The sequence below is a fragment of the Bubalus kerabau genome, chromosome 22 (genome assembly GCF_029407905.1).
Source record: "Bubalus kerabau isolate K-KA32 ecotype Philippines breed swamp buffalo chromosome 22, PCC_UOA_SB_1v2, whole genome shotgun sequence".
NCBI classification, from domain to species: Eukaryota; Metazoa; Chordata; class Mammalia; order Artiodactyla; family Bovidae; genus Bubalus; species Bubalus kerabau.
In genome coordinates, this window is record NC_073645.1 from 3,563,400 (window position 1) to 3,571,317 (window position 7,918).

General features: G+C 43.3%; 1 long non-coding RNA gene across 1 annotated transcript; it reads right to left on the reverse strand.

Annotated features, from left to right (window-relative positions):
- Window positions 1-880: 880 nt before the first annotated feature.
- LOC129636844 (uncharacterized) lies at window positions 881-7,626 on the reverse strand. The gene is made up of 3 exons (XR_008707154.1): window positions 7,032-7,626; window positions 3,553-3,688; window positions 881-992 (listed from the first exon to the last, which is right to left on the reverse strand). It is a non-coding gene; the product is annotated as an uncharacterized LOC129636844 (long non-coding RNA).
- Window positions 7,627-7,918: the final 292 nt, after the last annotated feature.

Here is a 7,918-nt window from a genome sequence, read left to right on the forward strand (position 1 = left end):
TTTGTCACTAAGTCATGTCCAACTCATTGGTGATCCCATGGACTACAGCCCCCTAGGTTTCTCTGCCCATGGGATTTCCAGGCAAGAAGACTGGGGAGGGTTGCCATTTCCTTCTCCAGGGATCTTCCCAACCCAGGAACTGAAGCAGGTCAGCCTACTTGGCAGGCTGATTCTTTACCATTGAACCACCTGGGAAGCCCTAGAGGCCTGTGTAATGGACATGAGTTTGGGTTAACTCTGGCAGCTGGTGATGGACAAGGAGGCCTAGTGTGCTGAAGGCCTGTATCAGTTCAGTTCAGTTGTTTTGTCATGTCTAACTCCTTGCAATCCCATGGAGTGCACCACATCAGGCTTCCCTGTCCATCATCAGCTCCTGGAGCTTGCTCAAACTCATGTCCATCGAGTCAGTAATGCCATCCTACCATCTCATCCTCTGTTGTTCCCTTTTCCTCCTGCCTTCAGTCCTTCCCAATATCAGGGCCTTTTCCAATTAGTCAGTGCTCTGGATCAGGTGGCCAAAGTATTAGAGCTTCAACCTCAGCATCAGTCCTTCCAAAGAATATTCAGGACTGATTTCCTTTAGGATGGACTGGTTGGATCTCCTTGACTCTCAAGATCTCGAGAGTTCAAGGGACTCTCAAGAGTGTATATACATACATACATTTTCAGAGAATAATGTATTTTGCAAAAGTATTAACATACATCATAGACATCAATACAACCATCTGATTAAGTAGTTTGTTCATTATAAAGATTAGTAAACACAATTTTTGGAGAAAGCAACGGCACCCTATGCCAGGACTCTTGCCTGGAAAATTCCATGGATGGAGGAACCTGGTAGGCTGCAGTCCATGAAGTCGCTAAGAGTCAGACACAACTGAGTGGCTTCACTTTCACTTTTCCCTTTCATGCATTGGAGAAGGAAATGGCAACCCACTTCATTGTTCTTGCCTGGAGAATCCCAGGAACAGAGGAGCCTGGTAGGAGGCCATCTATGGGGTGACACAGAGTTGGACACAACTGCAGCGACTTAGCAGCAGCAGCAGCAGCAGGCAAACACAATTTTAGCTCTAGGCATGGCCTTAAATTTAGAGTACATGAAAACTGATATGTCAATAACAAGTTATGTAAAAGTCAGTCTTCCTTAGTGAGCTCATAATATCTCATAAATGCAAGATGAGAAAAATCAACAATCATATTACAATAAAATAAATAGACATATAATAGATATAGGACCTTGTTCTGTTCCTAAGACTATTATACTCATAGTGGGTAATGTAATCATCATGATACATTTATCATCCCCATTAGTAATAATAGAACATAAGGACTAAGCGAAATTCCACAATCTGGCAACAGAATCCAGAATTCAATGGAAAGGGACACTCAGTTTATGTTGAAATTATTTTTGTGCCATGGAGGACAAGGTGGAGGGTACATGTGAGAATAAGAAGAGTGAAGCACAAGCCGATTCTTGAAGTGTCACCGAGAATTCCATGTGAAAATGTGAGAAAGACATTGCAAACCAAAAAGCAAATCATATGCAGGTCTTAGATAAAAATGATGTGTTTGAAATGTACTTGTTTGCTATGTGGTCCAAATGACTTCTGTTCACAATATGTACAAAAACATGGTGAAAGTGAGGATGAAAAGTTAGAGGGAGTTAAGTTATATGAATGGAAGGTGTGTATTTATAAGCAAAATTCACAGAACTTTGTGACCAATATGAGAAAGATGAGACTCTTAGAATTATTGTCATATATTTTTATTGTCAATTTATCTACCTATAAAAGTGATATAGAAACATTCTCCCATTTAACCTTAACATGATTTCTCCTTGACTTATAGTAATGCTGATATTTTTAAATCGAATATAATATGCATATTACTAATAATGACATGTTGAGCAGGTTTTCAGCATATATTAAAGAGTTCCTGATAGAAACCCAGATATCCAATATACTTGACAGCTTATAAGAAAAAAAACAACTCAGAGCCTTCTTTTACCTTTCTCCCCAAGAATAGAAATGATTTCTCAAAGATGGGACTCAAAAGAGATAATGCATTTTTTTTTACCAAGCAATACAACAGTAGCAAGTTCTTCTTTTACAGATACCAGATATTGCAAAAATCCCATACAAAATGTTCTGACGATAGCAACATAACATGTCAGATGTAAGCAGACAGATCTGAATAATCCGTCACCCCTCCTGAAAATGACCTGGTTTCATATTGTTACCCATGGCACCCTACTTTCAATAAAATTTTTGCAAATGACTCTCTCACCCTCAAGTTGAGGTCTATCACTTATTAGTATCGTTACCAGATTTGGGAAGGGTCAAAGAGCATCCTCCTTTGTGGGCCTCGGTTCTTGATAAGGAAACAAAGAAGAATCTGAGGTCTTACTCGTGGCAAAAACAAGTTTATTAAAGAAAGAACAGAAAGAACACCTCAAGGGAGACATGGGCTGGTCCAAGAGAGGCACTGCTGCTGGAATGATGAGATAAGGGTTTTCAAGAAAGGGCTTTTGCATATTCATCTAGGTGGGCATAGACTGGCAGTTTTGATTGACAGTTGCAAGTTGCATAACAGCATACAGTATTGCTCATATCTTTCCATAATTCAGTATGTTTTAATCAAATGCATGTATGTATAGAATATTTATGAACATTTAATAGGCTCCCAGCTACCTAAGGCCACTTGAGGACACAACTGTACATCAAGGGCACATACATAGAGTTGGAGCAGTCTCTGTGGTTACTTTGTAGCATATATGTGAGCACTCCTGGGCCACATTGGAGCTTTTCTGGGGTGGGTTTTACAGAGATCAGCTTTCAAGCTGAATCTTTTTTAGCTAGGCCACCTCTCATTGCCTATGCCTAACTTTTTACCTAACAGTATCAAATTTGGAAGCAATCGGTGAAGGTAAAATTAACTTTATAGCAAAAAGCTTACTAGTGAGATAGACAGCTGCTATTTAATGGCAAAATGTTAGCAAGAAGATAAATCCCTGGCGGCTGAGACAGTAAAGAATCTGCTTGCAATGTAAGAGACCCTGGGTAAGGAAGATCCTCTGGAGAAAGGAAAGTCTACTCACTCCAGTATTCTCGCCTGGAGAATTCCATGGACAGAGGAGCCTGGTGAGCTACAACTCATGGGGTTGCAAAGTCAGACAAGACTGAGCAACTAATACTAACTAATACTCAAGTAATTCTTCCACTTAATACCATAAGAAAAGACTCTATAAAGCAAAACCATTTTGTATCTCAATTGCTGGTATCATCATCATTGACCACCAGATATCAAGGCTCTTATAAACCATTGGTAAATAAGATTGTAAAGCATTAGTGTAAAAATAGGGAGAAACCAAAAGGCCAGTAAAACAGAATAAAACAGAAGCCAGACAAACATATATTAATACTTTACAGTTATGTTATGTGTAAGAAATGTTCCCCTGCAGTGAAGTGAGAGGAAATTGTACTATTTTTAGGAAATTGAATGAGTTTGTTTAAATAAGTACACAGAAAAAATAATAATAATGTAACCACCTACCTCATACTAAGGGCTTCCCAGGTGGCTCAGTGGTAATGATCCACCTGCCAAGCAGGAGACAGGGGACACAGGTTCTATTCCTGGGTTGGGAAGATCCCTTGGAGGAGGAAATGGCAACCCATTCCAGTATTCTTGCCTGGAAAATTACACATGGACAGAGGAGGTTGGAGGGCTATAGTCCATGGCATCACAAAGAGTTGGATTTAGTGACTAAACAACAACAGTAACCTCACACTAAACACATAAATATATTCTAGATAGATTATAGATATAAGTGCAAATAAAAATAGAATTGTCTCTTAGAAGATAAAGCATAAGGAAACATTTTCAAAATCTTGGAGTAGGAATTATTTCTTAACCAGGATTTGAAAAGTAAGAACTACACAGGAAAATATAAGGAACTGAAATGTATTATGAATAGGAACTTCTGCTTACCAAATGCATTTTGTGAGTAAATACACAGGCCAAAGTATGGAGAAGGTTATCTGAAATATATATTATTCTAAAAAAAGACTCATAGTCCCAATTATAAAGAAGTTTAAAGTACTAATAAGGCAAATAACCTAAATCAAATCCCTTATGATTATACAGTGGAAGTGAGAAACAGATTTAAGGGCCTAGATCTGATAGATAGAGTGCCTGATGAACTATGGAATGAGGTTCGTGACATTGTACAGGAGACAGGGATCAAGACCATCCCCATGGAAAGAAATGCAAAAAATCAAAATGGCTGTCTGGGGAGGCCTTACAAATAGCTGTGAAAAGAAGAGAAGCGAAAAGCAAAGGAGAAAAGGAGAGATATAAACATCTGAATGCAGAGTTCCAAAGAATAGCAAGAAGAGATAAGAAAGCCTTCTTCAGTGATCAATGCAAAGAAATAGAGGAAAAGAGAATGGGAAAGACTAGAGATCTCTTCAAGAAAATCAGAGATACCAAAGGAACACTCATGCAAAGATGGGCTCGATAAAGGACAGAAATGGTATGGACCTAACAGAAGCAGAACATATTAAGAAGAGATGGCAAGAATACACAGAAGTGTACAAAAAGATCTTCATGACCCAGATAATCACGATGGTGTGATCACTACCTAGAGCCAGACATCCTGGAATGTGAAGTCAAGCCTGCCTTAGAAAGCATCACTACAAACAAAGCTAGTGGAGGTGACAGGAGTCCACTTGAGCTATTCCAAATCCTGAAAGATGATGCTGTGAAAGTGCCGCACTCAATGTGCCAGCAAATTTGGAAAACTCAGCAGTGGCCACAGGAATGGAAAAGGTCAGTTTTCATTCCAATCCCAAAGAAAGGCAATGCCAAAGAATGCTCAAACTACCGTACAATTGCACTCATCTCACATGCTAGTAAAGTAATGCTCAAAATTCTCCAAGCCAGGCTTCAGTAATATGTGAACCGTGAACTTCCTGATGTTCAAGCTGGTTTTAGAAAAAGCAGAGGAACCAGAGATCAAATTGCCAACATGTGCTGGATCATGGAAAAAGCAAGAGAGTTCCAGAAAAACATCTATTTCTGCTTTATTGACTATGCCAAAGCCTTTGACTGTGTGGATCACAATGAAGTGTGGAAAATTCTGAAAGAGATGGGGATACCAGACCACCTGACCTGCCTCTTGAGAAACCTGTATGCAGGTCAGGAAGCAACAGTTAGAACTGGACATGGAACAACAGACTGGTTCCAAATAGGAAAAGGAGGTGATCAAGGCTGTATATTGTCACCCTGTTTATTTAACTTATATGCAGAGTACATCATGAGAAACACTGGACTGGAAGAAACACAAGCTGGAATCAAGATTGCTGGGAGAAATATCAATAACCTCAGATATGCAAATGCTGCTACTGCTAAGTCACTTCAGTCGTGTCCAACTCTGTGTGACCCCATAGACGGCAGCCCACCAGGCTACCCCGTCCCTGGGATTCTCCAGGCAAGAACACTGGAGTGGGTTGCCATTTCCTTCTCCAATGCATGAAAGTGAAAAGTGAAATTGAAGTCACTCAGTCGTGTCTGACTCTTAGCGACCCCATGGACTGCAGCCTACCAGGGTCCTCCATCCATCGGATTTTCCAGGCAAGAGTACTGGAGTGGGGTGTCATTGCCTTCTCCAATATGCAGATGACACCACCCTTATGGCAGAAAGTGAAGAGGAACTAAAAACCTCTTGATGAAAGTGAAAGTGGAGAGTGAAAAAGCTGGCTTAAAGCTCAACATTCAGAAAATGTTCATGGCATCCAGTCCCATCATTTCATGGGAAATGGATGGGGGAACAGTAGAAACAGTGTCAGACTTTATTTCTGGGCTCCAAAATCACTACAGATGGTGACTGCAGCGATAAAATTAAAAGACGCTTACTCCTTGAAAGGAAAGTTATGGCCAACCTAGATAGCATATTCAAAAGCAGAGACATTACTTTGCCAACAAAGGTTTGTCTAGTCAAGGCTATGGTTTTTCCTGTGGTCATGTATGGATGTGAGATTTGGACTGTGAAGAAGGCTGAGTGCTGAAGAATTGATGCTTTTGAACTGTGGTGTTGGAGCAGACTCTTGCGAGTCCCTTGGATTGCAAGGAGATCCAATCAGTCCATTCTGAAGATCAGCCCTGGGATTTCTTTGGAAGGAATAATGCTAAAGCTGAAACTCCAGTACTTTGGCCACCTCATGCAAAGAGTTGACTCATTGGAAAAGACTCTGATGCTGGGAGGGATTGGGGGCAAGAGGAGAAGGGGACAACAGAGGATGAGATGGCTGGATGGCATCTCTGACTCGACGGACATGAGTCTGCGTGAACTCCTGCAGTTGGTGATGGACAGGGAGGACTGGCGTGCTGCGATTCATGGGGTCGCAAAGAGTCAGACACGACTGAGCGACTAATCTGATCTAATCTGAAGGCAAATAACACAACAAAAGTTGGCAAAATAAAGGGATGACCACAAAACTTATTTGCATAATATCATTAGTCATCAGGAAATAATATGTATTCAAGAAAATTAGGATCCATTACATACTCAACAGGGTGAATAAAACAAACAAACAAACAAACAAAAATACCAAAAGGTGATGAATGCATTAAACACCTGAATTTCATCTCTGTTACTGTTTGGAGTGTAAATCTGTAGTATACCTTTGGAAAACAAAGCAGCAAAATATCTTTATATTCATGAAACAAATTCAAATCATTCTCCTCAATCAGCTGATAGTATATATAAGGTTGAGCGGTTCCAATCTGCCTCTCAAAATACTTTAACAGGTGTGGACGCATTTTGTTTAAAAATAGCCACATTCCTACTTGAAAACTGGGTGGCCGGCCGTGACTTGGTCTTTCTGATCACCAGACAGCGCAGGTGCCCCTCTTCCCTGGCCCTCCCTATGCATGCTTGTTGCCCTTCCCTGTCACTTTCTGCTTTCCCCCACTCCCGGCCCACCCCACAGAGGTGACCACCCAGCACCCCCTTCCCCGGTTTAGGTCCTAACCTGTCTCGCCTCATGTGGTGTCCTTCCCTGGCCTCCATGGCCAGTGGCATCTCCGGGCAGAGAAGTGCCCTAGGTCCCCAAGGGGGGAAGATGGGCAGAGCAAGTTGCACGTGAGGGCTGTGGAGGCACTGGTAGGCAGCGGGAGAGTGTTCTCCAGGACCAGTTGTGGCTCTGGGTGTTGGCGGTGGTGGGGGCAAGCCTGGAGAGTGGGGCCTCATGGGGGCCAGGAAGGGCAGTAGACGTCCTGAGTGCCAGGGACCACTCCTGTGCTGGAGACTTCTGGCAGTGAGATTCCGTGGTGTGACCTGGTAGCTGCTTCACTTCTGGGTCGTTTAGAATGGCTTCCGGGCCCCTCGCTGTCACTGGCGGCCAACCCACCTCCACCTTCGGGTCTGTGCCTCTGCCGAGTCTTTGCCACGGGGGCCTATGTGCCCACACTCCGTTGGTGCATCGTCAGTCCTGTCCTCTGATCCCTGGGGCTGCGCCTTGGTGCCTCTCGCTTCCCCGCCCGCCTTGCCCCCGCTCCATTGCCCTTTGCCCCCTTCTGTCCGCAGATTTTGTAGCGTGCTGAACCAGGAGGAGGGCCTGTGCCCCCTGCAGTGGGCTCATCCGAGTGTGCGCGGGTCACGGGCTGGCTACCGTGCCTATACCGCCACGCCCAGGGGGGTGAAAGTGAGGGTGCCACGGCCGTCTCCGATGTGCCCGGCTGGTGTCCTTAGCCCCACTTCCGGCCCACTGGGCCCTCAGGGATGGTCTCTCCAACAGAACTTTGGGGCAGCAGGCTGCATCCCTCATGGATGGAGCGTGGGGGATCCTTCGGCCTCACTGTGGGAGGAGCCGGTAGTCCAGCCTGGGTTGATCGCCCTCTGCCTTTCTCACCTCGTGGA